Genomic DNA, 15,869 nt, shown 5'->3' on the forward strand with positions numbered 1-15,869 from the left:
ATCGTTATATCTTACTACATATTCATCCCAACAATTGTGCAAGAGGTGGCAGCGCCGATCTCATAAAAAACAACATAACTTACCACCACTTCCGTTTCCGTCGAATTTTCGAGTAACAAGAAATATTAACAGCTTTATGCAGTCCATCCAGACACCATATAAAATCCGAGAAATATGTATTTCTTATCGAAAAGCTCAAATGCACAATTTATTACATGCCACAATTTCAACGTTAAGCACATACTGGGGGGGTCTGGACTTACAACGACAAAGGAGAGCGAAATGCCTAACGCCAAACGACACAAAGGTTGCGAAATAATTTCAACTGAAATTTCAACGACAAACATATTGGCCTTCAGACACCAACAAGATGCCTGATTTGATTGCCTTTTTTGTTTTCAAAAGTATTTCCGCAACTATCTGTTTCTTTCTGAAGGTTTGCTGTATTCTGACCACTCGCCAATCTTTTTAGAAATATCAGAAAATACTAAATAAATCGGCACTAAATAAATCGGCTACGGCCGACGTAGCCGAATGGGAGGGTGCGTGACTACCATTCGGAATTCGGCGAGAACGTAGGTTCGAATCTCCGTGAAACATCAAAATGAAGAAAAAGTTTTTTTTAATAGCCGTCGCCCCTCGGCAGGCAATGGCAAACCTCCGAGTTTATTTCTGTCATGAAAAATCTCCTCATAAAAAATATCTGCCGTTCGAAGTCGGCTTAAAACTGTAGGTCACTCCATTTGTGAAAAAACTTCAAGAAGTGCGCCACAAATAGGAGGAGGAGTTCGGCCAAACACCCAAAACGGGTGTAAGCGCCAATATAATAATCTATACCTATATATAAACGAAAGTCATGTTAGTTACACTATTTATAACTCGAGAACGGCTGAACCGATTTGGCTGAAAATTGGTGGAGAGGTAGCTTAGAACCAGGAGACAGACATAGAGTACTTTTTATCCCATTCGAACGCGTTTCCGTTAAGTCAGTATAAAATGTGGTATAACAAAAACGCATCTGATATGTAATAAGTAAACGCAAATGACAGCTAAACGTAATTTTGTCTATGGTTAAGTAGAAAATTTGATAATATAAATTTTGTCAGAAATATATAAACACAGTAATTTGTATTCTCTTTGAATCATCATTATAAATGTCGCGACCAAGACGATCGAATCTTTCCCGACTAAGCCGTTATGCAAGAAGGATACGAAACATAGCGAAGGAAACGACTGAAGAAGCATAAGGAATTGCCCGTGAAGAGCACCGCGTTAGTATGGCTCGACTTCGTACTTCTCAATCACAAGAGCAAAGCGAGGCAACCCGTGAAACGGCTGGGTTGGCAATGCGAAGTCGTCGAGCGAATAACAGAGATCAACAAGTAGATCATTTTCGACGCACAAGAAAAGAATTATCAAGTGCGGATTTGAATCGAGCAGCGTTTCGATAAGATTGCAACACTGATTACTGCTTGCATTCTAGCGTTTGCATTAAGCCAATAAACGTTGTTTGCGAGTATTGTGGCGCATTGAAGTTTTCCGGAGAAACGCCCGGATTGTGCTGCCTTAGTGGAGGAGTGATATTGCCATTATTCCGCCAAACACTGCCAGTAATTCCAAGATCAACGGCTGCTGACGAAATAATCGCTTGCCTCAAATCATCGAATCTATGGCGCTATGTGAAAAAACGGCAGCTGACAACAAACATGAGAGTTGCATTACTTAATGATACATCTACTGAAGATTTCTCTGAGTAATTACTGACTATCGGTAATGGTCGAGTACCTGTCGACGAATCGAGTGGATTGATTTCATTTCCTCAGAATTTCTGTAACTTTGTCTCATCGAAAGACGAACTTATCAATATAGTATTCTCCTATACTCCGAGCAACACGTTACCGCAACCTTTGTAGATGACACGGCTACGAGGGGTGCCTTTTATATGTCGGGATTAGAAAACAAAAACAAATTTTAATCATCGAAAACCACTTTATTGTTTTTCAAAATATTCTCCATGAAGATCTATACACTTTTGCATGCGTTTGAACCAATTGTCGAAGCACTTTTGCCACTCTGAATGAGGTACCTCCAAAACATGCACTCTGAATGCCGCAACCGCTTCTTCAGGTGTCGAAAAACCTTGACCAGTTTGTTTTTTACGTACGGGAATAAAAAGAAGTCATTCGGTGCCAAGTCAGGACTATACGGCGGATGACCCATTAATTCGATGTTTTGGGTGCTCAAAAATGCAGTTGTTTGAGCCGATGTGTGAGAGCTCGCATTGTCCTGGTGAAGAGTGATTCGTCTTTGGCGATTGGTTTTCCTAATTTCTTGGAAGACAACTGGCAAACAAATGGTTGTGTACCACTCAGAATTTACTGTTTTGCGTTGTTCTAGTGGTACGGTTGCGACATGTCCAGTTTTTCCGAAAAAACAGGCGACCATTTGTTTGGAAGTGCTTCGCGCGCGAACAACTTTTGTTGGATTTGGCTCATCTTGAAACACCCATACGGTCGACTGCTGTTTACTTTCAGGCTCATACGCGTAAATCCATGATTCATCACCTGTCACGATATCATAGACGTGTTTCGAAGCCCCGCGATCGTATTTTTTGAGCATTTCCTTCGACCAATCGACACGAGCCTTTTTTTGAGCGATCGACAAATTGTGTGGGATCCAACGCGAAAAAATTTTTTTGAGAGTCAAATTTTTATGCAATATTGAATGTATGCTGGTACCACTTATGCTTAAGATTGTCTCAATCTCACGATAGGTCACATGACGATCTTGCAATATCAGTTCGCGCACAGCATCAATGGTTTTCGGAACAACAACTGATTTTGGACGACCTTCACGAAATTCGTCTTGGAGTGAACCACGACCACGATTGAATTCACCATACCATCGATAAACACTGGTCCTTGATGGAGCTTCATCGCCAAAAAATGAATTAAGTTCACCCATGCAATGTTGCTGAGTTAATCCACGTCGAAAGTTGTAAAAAATAATCGCACGAAAATGTTCACGATTTAATTCCATTTTTGGACCGAGATGAATCTTTTAAGTTACTGTAAACAACACAAATAGCGCTGGTATTTCAAAACGTTCTGAGTATGTAAAAGCCAAAAAATGTCAAACTTTGCGATACAGCTGTCAGTTGCCAGATTGCAACACCAGGGTTGCCAAATCCCGACATATACAAGGCACCCCTCGTATTCTGGCAGTTGGAGAATCAATCAAGGCAACAACGACGAAATTGCAATCAGCAGTAAATTCGATTGCAATATGGGCAAACAAATGGGGTATGAACTAAACAATTCAAAATCGTTACACATTGTGTACGTGCTGAAAGGAAAACACTTACAAGTCAGTATATAGCGTAAATATCCCCTACGTCAACGAGGCCAAATATCGTGGAACAACCCTTCATGCTAAACTGCGCTTGAAGGCGCATGCCAAGAAGAAGCTGGAATCAAAATTAAAAAACCTTATCTACCTTATTGGCAGACACTATTCTGTTAACTCATAACAGACTCAGTACTAACCAAATTCTTAAACTAGTCTGGACATATGGCACTCAGCTATGGGGGTGCTCAAGCGAATCTTGCTCTACTATTATCCAATGATAATAAATAAAGTAATGCAAAAAAGTGTGCCATGGCTCACAGACAACGCCTATGTACACATGTCCACACTGATGTTTTATCTTTGCTCCAGCCATGTACTCGTCGTCGGCGGCTCAAGCGTAAATAAGTTTTAGACCTGATGCGCATTCAGTAGCAGCTTTATCTTATATACATACATATTTATTTATTATACAAAATACATTCGTTTTGAAAGTATAAATATTGGAGCATCTTTGCTTTCATTATGTTGTATTGGTTGTTATATCTAATGTTATTCTGTATATGCTTTAAGATGCGTTAATGAAAAAAAATTAAGGTGTCCAATGACTTACTGATATCAGAAAACCTGCTCATTTCATTATATTTTAAGCAAGAATTCGGAAAAAGCGGTACTTACTATGTATGTAAAGTGCATAAAACTAAAGGTAAAGGAATATGTGCATGTGTGTAAATATCCATATCTACAATTCTGCGTTTAGTGTTACACCATGTAATACATGTAATACCTGTCTTTAATTATTCTTTGTTTTCATTTCATAGGAGTTGTGGTAACTCGTTTCCCCAAAGTGGCCTTCTGGAACCAAACTAAGCCTGTTTATATCCATCACTTTTCGCCGCGGGACTACCGTCAAGTAAAGCGTTTTTCAGTAAGAGCGCTTCAACTTTTTTTTTTAAAAAAACACAAACGGTTTGACTTTTCTAACTAATTTTTTTTTTATTATCGAGTCTGAACATATATATTTAAGTATAAAATTCGATTTCTTTTGCATGACCACCGCGTGCACGTTTTACGAAGTCCAATCGTTGAACCCAATTTTCGACCACTCTTTTGCATAAGTCGGCCGAAATTCCAGCAACTTCGTGTTCAATATTGGCTCTGAGCTCACAAATCGTCGCCGGCTTGTTACTGTAGACCAATGACTTCACATAACCCCAAAGAAAATAGTCTAGAGGCGTCAAATCACACGAGCGCGGCGGCCATTCGACCGGTCCATTTCTAGAAATAATGCGCTCATCGAACTTACTCTTCAACAAATCAATTGTAGCGTGTGCTGTGTGGCTTGTGGCCCCGTCCTTTTGAAACCACATGTCGTCTAAGTCCCGACCATACCATTCAATTGCGGCCAAAAATAATCGTTTATCATGTCGCGGTATCGATTTCCATTCACAGTAACGTGGCGATCGTTCTCGTCAACGAAAAAAGATGGGCCAATTACGCCGCCGGCATGTAAACCGCACCAAACAGTGATTTTTTCGGGATGCAACGGTGCCTCATGAATCACGTGTGGATTGCTTCCTGCCCAGTAACGCATATTGGAGTTTACTCCTTAAGAAACGATATATAAGGCCCATGGTATGAAAAATATGGTATGAAAATGACGGAAGTGACGCGTTGCCCTTTTTCTATATTCTAGTGAGAAAAAGCACTGCCTACCTTGTGGCGCTACTTTGTTGGTGCAAACTTGTAGGACATATATTTTCCTTGTGGGTGCTAATTTCTAGTGAGAAAAAGCACTGCATACCTTGTGGCGCTTGTTTGTTGGTGCAAACTTGTAGGAAATATATTTTCCTTGTGGGTGCAAATTTCGAGTGAGAAAAGGCACTGCATATCTTGTGGCGCTTGGTTGTTGGTGCAAACTTGTAGGAAATAAATTTTCCTTGTGGGTGCTGATTTCTCGTGAGAAAAAGTACTGCATACCTTGTGGTGCTGGTTTGTTGGTGCAAACTTGTAGGAAATATATGGCCCTTATTATGAGCAACATTCGATCTTCGACTGTAGTCGAAAGTGCTGATCGAACGAATTTTCATTTGGTATTATGGTGCTCATTCGCTGAAGAATAGGACTATTGTGAATTTCGTTCGCTCGACGCATTTACAATAGATAATTTTTTCTCAGCTGATACAGCAAATCAAAATAAAAGAAAAAGCGGTTGTATTGAAATTCTTTGTTAACAACATTTTTAAATGTTAAAAAAGTATTTTTTGTGAAAATGAGTACAGCGGAGTTGTGGTTCGACGATTCATCTCAGTGTGAATAATGTAAATTTTAGGTTTGTGATCATACAATGAAAATAACTTATATAAATGCGAAAAATCCAGGAGCTACTCTATGGCTTTCAACATGTCGCCATTAAAAGTGCATTTAGAGGAGCAACATCTCAATGGCCGTCACAACACTTGGCTCCTCGGTATGCAATTGAAATTCTGTTTTTAATATTTTTGTCTGTCTCAGGTGATGCTGGATACGCTCTAAAACCATATTTAATGACGGCGTTCAGAAACTCTGAGACAGGGTCTCCACAAAGGACATACAACAAACAACATGCTAAAGGGAGAAATATCATTGAGAGAACAATTGGAGTCTTGAAAACCCGATTTAGATGTTTGTTGCAGGCAAGAGCTCTGCACTATTCTCCAAAAAAAGCAACACAAATTATTAATGTGTGTGCAGCTTTACACAACATTTGTCTGCTTTACAATATTCAACTTCCGGATGAAGAGTTATCCGATGAGACTCTCAACGATGATGCTGGAAATATTGAAGTGGAGTCAAATAACGGAGAAGCAGAAAACATAGGAAATGAAATTCTTAGAATATTATGGAAAAAACTATATTAAAAAGTATTAAATAAAAACCTTTACGCCATAGTTTCTTTTTTATTTTTGTTATACATTTTCCTTATTCAAATATTCGTCATTCAGCAGCCCATACCTGCCAAGGGAAAATAAAAATGTATTTCTACAAACATCACAAAAAAACCATTATTAACCTTAATCCATTTTGCTGCCGTTCTAACTGGTGGTCCCAATCAATTCAGCTCCGTTGTAAACTCCTCCCATTTTTTTGCTGCTTGAACTTTTGTGTAAATCCCTTTTGCGAATTTTTTATTCTCTTCCATTAATGCAATCAGACTTTCTAATTGCTGTTTGGTATTCACGACTTTCGACCTGCATAAAATTAACAAAATTAGTATATGTTTATTATTTGGTTACTATAAAACAATAAATAATCGCAAACAACTTACATTTTAACTAATTTTCCAACAATACGCTACACAATCGAAAGCAAAATTGCATTCGACTCTAAATTCGGTAAACAACGAACATTTCGATAGAGATGCATCGCTCATAATACCAAATTGACATTCGATTTTCGATATTCGACAACCAGCGAATATCGAAGATCGAATGTAACTCATAATAGGGGCCTATATTTCCTTGTGGTTCCTAATTTTCAGTGAGAAATAGCACTGCCTACCTTGTAGCGCTTCGTTGTTGGTGCAAACTTGTCAGAAATATATATTTCCTTGTGGTTCCTAATTTCCAGTGAGAAATAGCACTGCCTGCCATGTAGCGCTTGGTTGTTGGTGCAAACTTGTAGGAAATATATATTTCCTTGTGGTTGCTAATTTCTAGTCAGAAATAACACTGCCCACATTTTGGTGCTTATTTCCGTTTCCTATCTAGTGCTTGTGCGTTCGTTGAGAACCTATATACATATACCAGTGATATCGTCTGAACCTTTGGAGGAGATTGTCTTCGAAACCCTTACAATGGTTCATCCGCCAATGAACTACCGCTTAGACATTTGTTTGAATACATTGATGGCTCTACGTCTGAAAGCTTTAACGGTGAAATAGAGAAAAAATTGAAGGATTGTGAGAAGCTTTCTTTCTTCAATTATAAACCAATTATATTCACACTACCAGATATATCCAGTGAAAAAGATTTAAGTTCGGATCAAAAATACCTATTTGATATTTGTAGTGCTATTATAAGTGGACATTGCAACGACAGCTTAAAAAAGAAAAACCCCAAAAAAATTGTTCATTCCAGGTGGCTTACTATAGCGAATAGAATAAATAAATTTATATTTTTCCAGTAATATAGAAAAGGTCTTCATTTACTCCTTTTGCATATTAAATATATTTTTAAATAACACGCTAATCGTTCTTAAGGAGTAAACTCCAGTCGCGTGTCGGAGCTGACACACACACCTTTTTTTTTGCTTGTTGACAAAGCCATTGAGCCAAAAGTGAGCTTCATCACTGAAGATGATTTTTTGGAAAAAATCTGGATCAAGTAGCAGCAACAGAACGATTATTTTCATAAAAAATTTGCACAATTTGCAATCGTTGCTCAAGTGTGTAGCGTTCCATGATGAAATGTATACTAATGAAGTTTACAAATAACAAGCGAAAAATAAAAAATATTGTGTCGTTCGCCCTCCCTATCGGAAAAAAGTTGAAGCGCCCCTATTGAAAAACGCCTTATTACATCGTCGATTTACCGCCGCTGCTGTGTCTCAGTCTTTCCAGAAGCCTCATCTCTTTCATAGTGTCGGCCACTAAGCTGCATGCCGCGTTCTACATTTTTCGAGCACAACATATGTTGCGAAGCTGGTTTTCCAAAGGCTATATGGAGTTTTTCATTTGCAGAGCGGAAGCATGCAAGCATGTGAAGTATATCTGGGGAACATATTCTATAACGTTTTCATCGCAGTAATCGCAAAGAGGCAAAGAGGCTACATCTAGGAAGGCAGGATACCACAGTAAGTTCTTTTCGAAAGCATTTTCTAAAACTTTAGTTAGCCTGTGGACTTGATTGAATTTTGAATGTTTTGGGTGAAAGCCAAACTGATGCGGCGGTATTAGGTTCCTTTGCTCAATAACTTTGTTAAGGCGCTTTGCAAGTAATTTTTCTAGTAGTTAAGATAAGATTGGTATGAGTAACATAGGCCGATATGACGATTCATCGTGTGCTGGCTTTCCTGTTTTGTTGAACATGATCACCTCGGCAGTTTTCCAGTATATAGGAATGCGCTTTAATTTGAATGCAGCATTCATACTTTCTGTTAATTCAGCTAGAGTAGTTGGTAGGATCTGTTTAAGGTTTCCCCCGTAATGAGGACAAAGCCATATGACTTTGGATTTGAATTGTTTTATTTCATCACATAATTCAGAATCCTTTACTTGAGGAATTTCGCCGTCATCCTTCTGATAACATGGTTCCATTTCAGCCACTCTTGATACGTCGTACGGCCTGAAGACATTTCCAAGGTATTCCGAGAAGGTATTAGCATTCTCGGTATTGGTTTTTTCCCATGTGGTATCTGATTTTATTATTGGTGGATATTTTGTACCTGGTTTTGAAAATTTTTTCGTGCACTTCCAAAGGGAGTAATCGGTGCTGCGTTCATTTGTTAGCCCTTCGGGGTAGTCACTAAGAGAGCTAAAATTCCATATCTTTTTAGAGAGTTTTTTTGTTATGTTATTCGAACAACTTTTATCAGGTGGACACCTGAATTGCTGCCATCGTCGACGGACTTTTCGTTTTTCTATAACCGTTCCTTTTATTTCCATAGTGTATTTAGGTCCCGCTGAGATAGTTCTTATAATTGGCATACTACTTCATGCTGCGCAATGTATTTTGTTTGACAAGTTCAATACTTAATCGTCAAGAGCGTCATACCTATTTATTTCGGATCAGTGTTAGTTACAATTTTATATATTGCAAGGTATATAGGTGAATGATCAGAGTTTAAATCTAGAGCGCTTTCTATGCACATATATTCTGAAGAAAAATTTCTGGTTAGGTAGGATCAGGAATATTTTGTGGATCTGTTGGCCAATATGTTGGTGCTCCAGTAGAAGGTGTGCTGCATCCATTTTTTTATTTTGAGAGCTTTGTATAATTCTGTGTGATTATTCTCGACTCCCAATGGATATACTTAGCGTTAAAATCTCCGCCCATTATGAATCCACTTTTATGGTTATTGATTATTTGCAGATATTGGTCGCATGTGATCTTGTGTGTTGGAGGACTATAGGCTGCTGTAAGTGATAATGCTTACCACAATTTATCGAAATGGTTATTGCTTGAAATTCATCTGTAGAAAGTCTACCTTCTTCAAAATGTTTTATACTGGTTTTTATAATGATTGTAGCACCTCCGCGTGCGCATTATTTGGATGTATTCTGTGGTATATGACAACATTTTTTAATCTAAATTATGATTCTTTGGTAAAGTGTGTTTTCGAAATCACACAGATGTGAATTTATAGCAAAATTTCAAAAAGATTGGTAATTTTTTAAGATTTGGTGCAGAATATTTGTATATCACGAATGGTTATTCCCTTTTACTATGTGGTACAATAGTATGTTGGTCTATTAGCTACTCATGCAGTTTTTTGAAGAGTGGGTTTAGGAGCAAATATTTCTGGATCGTTTAGAGTGAGTTTGATAGCTAGATTTTTTGTATTAATATCTTTGTTTTTATTATTGCTTTTTTTGTTACCGGATCTTTGGTCACGTATATTTTGTAACTCCTTAGAAACGACACAGCTTCTATAGTTAGCAGGATGAGCTTCACCCCAATCGCAAACCGAAATGGTTGCAGTTCTTCAGGCTTATTACAATCAAATGTTCGTGATATTGCCGCAATAGTTTTGCGTATGATCATTTGATTGGCATGATTTACATCGAGGAATTAGTTTCGATCGTTCCGCAGCCTCATCGTGACTACAGATTGCAGAATAAATTTATATTTTTTAATGCTTCCACTTTCATCAAAAGTGGGAAGAAACATATCTAAAGGTTCTTTTGATTTCCACTTTAGTTTATTGACTGCGCTTATGGCCTTCAATCCTTGTTCTCGCAGATCTGCGATTATTGCTTTTGCATCTTTTGAGTGACTTTTCACCATCACTTTAATAGGTCGAGATTGCTTATTTTCATATGAATACCATGAAAGATTCATGCTAGTTAACGTTTTTGTTAATCTTCTATAGACTTCGGAGTCTGATGCATTAATTTTGTATACGTTGTTATTTAGAAGTTTAATAGAGACGGTTTTTTTTTGTCTCATTTTTGGCAATGCTATATAAATCTGCCGTTCGGAGTTGGCTTGAAACTGTAGGTCCCTCCATTTGTGGAACAACATCAAGGCGCACGCCACAAAAACGAGGAGGAGCTCGGCCAAACCCCCTAAAAGGGTGTACGCACCAATTATATATATATACAATATATATATATGTATACATTTTTTTGTATTCACATTCTTCCGATATCATTATTGGTGGGGACCGTGAAGTTCTCTTTTCTGGCTGATCGCCGAGCACGTTGGGTAGATTCTTCGAGATGTTAGGCCCTAGAGCTTCAGGTGATGATTCAGCCTTCCGTTTTTTACTCTTCTTCAAGATCCAATCCTTTTCACGGGCAAGTTCATCTTCATCTGTTTCATATACATTTATATCGTGTTTTGTGTGAATTGTTTTATTCGCTTTCAGATTTAATTTTAAGTTCCACACAAATTTTAGTTCCATAATTTTTTAGTTCCATACAAAATTTTTCCATTGTTTATCAATGTTTCATAATGGCTTGGATTAGTTGGACCATCTCCCGGAAAATTTTCATAATTTATTTACTTATAAGTAACTGGCAACACCAAGATGTGCCAATCACATATATACCGCTAACCCAGTACTTGTGTAACAGAGTCAGCTGATGGTTTAGTGTGAAATTTAAATTAGCAAGTTTTTTGTTATTTACTAACAATAAGAATATAAGAATATTTTTTAACAGCAACCGCTATTACCGTCGTTAACGCCACCACCTCACCCGGTTGTCCATCGGGTTTGTTGTTCTCCAAGAATGATAGAAAGAAGATTGCGCCTATCAGAGCGTACGTGACGTCACGTTTGCAGAGTTGTGCAGTATTGCCAACCATTTGCTCTTCGCAATAAATTTAGTGCTTTTTTATACCGAAAATGCGACAATTTTTAAGTTTGGTGTTTGTTTCTTTTTGTTTTTAATATAAGGTTATTATACAAAAGAAGTTTAAAAAAGGCCACTCTGAGAAGATTTTAGTGCTAATGAAAATTTTTTTACTCTTATAAAATTTGATATTGTGAAAGTGCAGATTTAATTTTTGGCTCCATTTAAGGCTATGCAAAAATATTAAATGCCCCTCTCTCAACTCTTCTTAAGATTGAAAACCTTTTTACACATTTTAAAAAGCCTTTGAATTTATTGAATGCGAATTGAAACCATAGAGGTGTAATCGTTTCTTCCGGTCATCAATGCTTAGTGAGACATAGAGCATCAAGAGGTGTATTCATAGTAAAAATAAGCAACAAAATACCAGAAAATACTAAAGAAACCATACTGACATTTTTACAAAAAGAGTACCTTATCTAGTTACATAACTTCAAATATAGCAAAAAAGTCGTTCCCTTAACAAAAGAATTTCGCTTAACAAAAAAAACTCATAAATTAAATTGTACATAAGCATAACACATTTATTTAAAAAAAACGCACATTCTACAGACAATTTGTCACGCATACAAAGTTCTTACTTAACACAATAAAATTTCGTGTTTTATTTTCTTTAAATGGGCATTTAGTGCGTTTTTATATCCAAAGCTAGGCAACTCTGCAGTAGCAAGAGAGAGATTTGACTGCCGAAAGCAGAAGAACACCAACAATACCGGCAATCGCGGGCAATGCCACCAGATGTTAAAAAAAGTAAAGCTAAATAAAACTGAGTGAATTATTTAAATAATTATTAAAAAATTTATATTTTACAAAATTATAAACATGACATTTTAATTAGAACAGCTAGAAAAATGTCATGAAGAAAGAACTAAAACTCCGAGACAAAAAATAATAAAAATAACAAAAAAAAAATGCTAAATCAAGTTACGAAAATGGTAATCTGGCCATACTGGAGCTAAAATCACGTAACTAGTTGTCAAATTCGCTGAGCGCAAAGTAACGGGACCACGATGGGCGCCATCTCATTATTCTTTGCATCATGGTTGTTCTCGACAGCGTCACTTTCCAGAGACTAATATAAGTTAAACAGGAGCACAACAGCAAGTACGTTCACTACAAAAAGGAGAAACATTTTCATGGTTTTCACGAGGTGCTTTTTAATGGAAGAAAGATACTCGGAGGTTTGCCATTGCCGGCCGGGGGGGGGGGGGCGCTATTGAAAACAACTTTTTATTTTGGTGTTTTATGCACGGAGATCCGAACCCTTGCACTTCCGAATGGTAGTCACGTACCAACCCGCCCGTTAAACTAAAGCTAAACTTTACATCTAGAGCGTGCTGTGCAACAAACCACCCAAACTGTACTTATCTTCCCGATACTAATTAAGTTTATTATGGATTTCGTCCTGAGTTGTAACTTCACGTGCGCTTCTGTGAGTTTTGTCACCTCTGCTTTTCCACTTAAAACTTGCCCCACTGCAGCTTGAAGTTTAGTTTGCCTTGCGAGTCTAGTTTGCCTCAGAAGACTGTCATGTAATTCACTTAAATTGTGTTTACCTTGTGTGAGTCTCTTCATCTCGTCCTGCAACACATATAAAGGTCGTTGATCAGGATAGATATAGTCCAATCTATTGCATCAAATTATATATTGTGTTATGGTTGGTCAACACGTCAGCTGCTGCAACTTGTATTTTAGTTTTTATAATTGATAGAGCTTCTACGTATCTGTTGGAATTCCTATGATTACCAATTCCATCTATAGGTCTAGAGACATCTTCGCTCCATACGCGGTATTTGGAAATGTTGCCGTCAAATACCGGAAGTGCTTTAAACACGTCCAGGTTGATATCGGTTGGATTGGTATAAGTTATGTTGACTGGTTCCAATTGTTCTGCTGCTTGTGGAATCATTGCTGGGTTAACTTGGATCTGATCTATCCCGGCTCTTAATTTGCATTTTCTGCTTGAATGCTCTGAAGAATTACTTGCAAATTGGCCATCTGCTGAAACATGGGTTCACGTCGATTTGTTCCATAACGTCAATAGTGTCCAAAATCCTTCGTGTATTAAGTTTATTACGTTTCTCCAAAGATTTTCTCACCTGCTCCTTTCTATGAGAATTAGATCACGAAAAGTTTTTCTATCACTAAATTTTTTACAATATTTCTTTTTTCACTGTATTTTCACTTCTTTTCCTTACAGCCTTTATTTTTTTACATAAGATTTTGTCCTTTATTATGAAGGATTATGTATGTATGTATGTTTATCTCTTCTTATTCTGAAAATACATATGCTTATCTTTTGTTATTCTTAAAATACATATCGCACCCTAAATACAAAAGGGGCACAACTCAAAATTTTCCACATTCGAGCTTGACTTGTTTACAGTAGGACAGAAAACAAACTATGTGACATATCACGCTGAAATTTGCCATGTAAGCTTATAACAGTCCTACCAAAAAACAAAAAAATTATTTTTGCCATATGTCATCCGCGGACCGTTTTATTGATAACGTCTCGTTCATATTTGAGCAGAAGTACATTTTGAGTTGTGACCCTTTTGTATTTAGGGTGCGATATGTTTATCTTTTGTTTTTCTTAAAATACACATGTTTATCCTTCGGTATTCTTAAAATGGCCGCCGTAGCCGAATGGGTTGGTGCGTGATTATTGTACCATTCGGAATTCACAGAGAGGTCGTTGGTTCGAATCTCGGTGAAGGCAAAATTAATAAAAACATTTTTCTAATAGCGGTCGCCCCTCGACAGGCAATGGCAAACCTCCGAGTGTATTTCGGCCATGAAAAAGCTCTTCATAAAAATATCTGTCGTTCGGAGTCGGCTTGAAACTGTAGGTCCCTCCATTTGTGGAACAACATCAAGACGCACACCACAAATAGGAGGAGGAGCTCGGCCAAACACCTAACAGAAGTGTACGCGCGAATTATTTATATATTTTTTTTATTCTTAAAATATGTTTGGATATGAAGGGCTGAACATGATTATGCTTAGAATTTACTTAACTATTTTTATTTATTGTTTGTGAATGAAATCATTCCTTAACTAGGCGCGGCCACTCGACTTGACAAAAATTCAAGATTCGCCAAATATTGGCAGATATTTCTGTAGGAAATATTCGAGTATTGACTATTCTGATTTGATTTCTTCAGTCTTAGAAGTAAATTTTTGCCATCGTTCAGATATGGGTACCTCGTTTTATGAATGAAAGTATTTTGCTAATAGAAATATTAGTTCGAATTTATCAATGAACTTTTTTTTTTGTTGTGCTGTACAATAGTTGAAACTGTTCAGCGCCGCCGCGACTATTTTTGACTGTTCAGCCCCATGGCACCTAGAATCATGGCCGCTACGGCTGCGCCTATTAATGTATTTTGTTCTTGGAGTCGCTATGCATATAATTTTAGAGGAATAAAGTGATTGGTTGATCGGTGTGCTGTTATATATATGTACCTGCATATGTGTATATTAATAAGCATTGTTTTGCTGGGAGTTTCGAATACAAATATGTACATAGGTATTATACATAGGATAGGGCATCACATATGCACATGCAAATATTTATACGATCATTCGGGTATTTACTCCATAATTATTGCATGTAGACATGGCAAGGCAATGCGTCGTGGGTAGGTCATGGTTGCTTCAATACATATCCACATATGTATATTAACACTATAAGAATTAAAAATGCAATTGAACTTTTGCACACACATAACGAATATAATATATGTATATACCGATACACATATATGTACATATATATATATATAACAAGCGGACCCGACCCGCTTCGCTGGGTGAAAGAAAAATATAAATGAAAAGTGTTCTTTGTTTCTTTCTTGTTTCATCATTTAATTCATGCTTTTGTGACTTATTCTAATAACAATGGTTTATTTATTTTAGTGACTTACTCTAATGATTGTAAGCTAACAACTTATTCTAAAGCCTTCTGATACACAAAATGTTTGGTTTTATTTTCATGCGGTGTATAAATATAAAGTAACGATGGTTTCCCTACTCGAGAACATCCTACATACAGTTGCCCATGTCCAAAGCATAGATAAGTTAGGTCAATTCCACATAATTGAAGTGTTTGACCTTGAGACTTATTGATTGTAATAGCAAAAGCAAGGCGAATGGGAAATTGAAGTCGCTTAAAATCAAAAGGCAAATCTGTTGAAATCATTGGAATGCGCGGAATCAAAACATCTTCACCTTTAAATTTGCCTATCAAAATTGGTGCTTCAATTACATTGTTCATTGTCCGTTTCACTGCTAATCTTGTCCCATTGCATAGTTTCGGCTGATTGATATTTCGCAACATAATGATCACTGCGCCGACTTTCAATTGCAAACGATGTGGTGGCAAGCCAGGCAAATTAAGTGAATTCAAAAATTCAATTGGATAATTCACTACATCGTCGGGATTAGTGATTGAATCAATTGATTT

Source organism: Anastrepha ludens, chromosome X, assembly GCF_028408465.1.
Source record: "Anastrepha ludens isolate Willacy chromosome X, idAnaLude1.1, whole genome shotgun sequence".
Classification (NCBI taxonomy): Eukaryota; Metazoa; Arthropoda; class Insecta; order Diptera; family Tephritidae; genus Anastrepha; species Anastrepha ludens.